Raw genomic sequence first — 1670 nt, 5'->3', positions numbered from 1 at the left:
TCCTGGAACCAGGTTTGCTGGGACCATGAGAGCCTGAAGATGTGGCTCATTCAGATCCAGGCCTGAACTAATCTGGAAGGAGAGACCTTTCTAGGTGCAGGTCACCAGGAATGCTTGAGAAACTACAGCCAGACTTCCTTGTTTGTTTGGATAATGTGTCTCTGTCCTCTGATAGCAGAGGAAAGAGCTCTGCTCCCAAAGAACATTCATGTAAGAGGAGGCATTTTTTTCTTCTTTGCTTTTTTTTTTAGCAACCTAAAGACCTAAGTGTATGAAAGTAACTGATGTCATCTGGTTGAGTAGCCCTGAATTTAACTGGGAAAAAAAAAAATCCCATCAGAAAATGAGTAAATTGACCACCCACATTATGTCTTATCTCGGTGACCTGGTACCAAAGCTCAGGTGTCCCTCCAGGGGTGTATTCCGGAGTGGCAGAGGGATTCGGTGCTAGCGCCAGCAGGGAAGGACACTTGCAGGTCTGCCTTCCAAGGCTGAGCAGGCCGGCTGTCTCTCTAGGAACTGGCTAGGACAAGTGTAAAGCCGCTGACCACACAGAACAAGGATGTTCTAGAATCTGATGGGGCTCAAGATGAAGGCAGAAATGGACAAGGCACTTCTGGCTTTCCTGGAAAGGTGGAGCTCTTGGAATATATGTTAGAGTAGACCAGTACCCTGTATAAGCAGAAAGAGACTTCTCTCTCTCTACTCCAAGTTGTTTTTTTTCTAGTTGATTGAGGCTTTTTGATTGATAAGAAGAAAATGTGTTTTGTATGTGTAACAACTTTAAGAATTTCCATTGGAAACAGAAAGTATGATTTGATTTGATTTGATTTCTAAATTCTCCCTTCCTTTTCAAGGTTAGCGATGTTTTCTATAGCAGACACTAACACTTTTACATGAATATCTGGTGTGCTTTGGATATAACAGGGTCATTTCGGGCTTGAGGTGAGTGCGTAATTAGCAGTGGGTCTGTTTGATCCAGATATACTTGTTTACAAGTTTAGGGCATCCTATGCCAGAAAGTGAGATAAAAACAAAGGCACCTGGATGGCTTTGTTTTGCTGTTAGATAAAAGAGCTTTAGCTCACACCAGGCAGAAGCATAACCGGAGGCCCAGAAACCAGTGGCATGATGAAGCCCTCAGTGTAGTCTGAGCCACCGTAAGAGGCATTAGGGAAAACTAACACCTCCTTCTCTTTGCACCATGGGGTGCTGATATGCCCGCTAGAGACGTCCCCTTACTTCCAGGAATGGCCCAGGGGCTGCTTAGTATATCATTAGAATATTCATTCTCCTCCTTTTCCCTGGAGTGGACCAGTGAGACCAAATGCTTGTGTTTCTCTATGTTTTCAGTTCATTTTTCAAATGACACAGAAGATGAATCCATTTCTGGGAAGGCTAAGCTCAGATGAGGATTTTTAGGCCAGCCTATGTTCTGGGGCAGATCTCAGGGACAGAAACAGGCTTGTATTAAATGTAAGTGGCAGGTACTTCCCTAGAACAGCCTTAACCTGCACTAGTGAGGGAGGTTCAGGAATTCCCGTGACATTGATCTAGCAGCTTCCTGCACGTAGACACTCAGTTCCTTTTAGGGACGTTCAACGCTTAATCAAATGGGGGCATTTCCTTCCTTCCTTCCTTCCTTCCTTCCTTCCTTCCTTCCTTCCTTC

Source organism: Piliocolobus tephrosceles, chromosome 19 (genome assembly GCF_002776525.5).
Source record: "Piliocolobus tephrosceles isolate RC106 chromosome 19, ASM277652v3, whole genome shotgun sequence".
NCBI lineage: Eukaryota > Metazoa > Chordata > Mammalia > Primates > Cercopithecidae > Piliocolobus > Piliocolobus tephrosceles.
The sequence above is the reverse complement of the archived record's forward strand: the minus strand, read 5'-3'. Positions refer to the sequence as shown.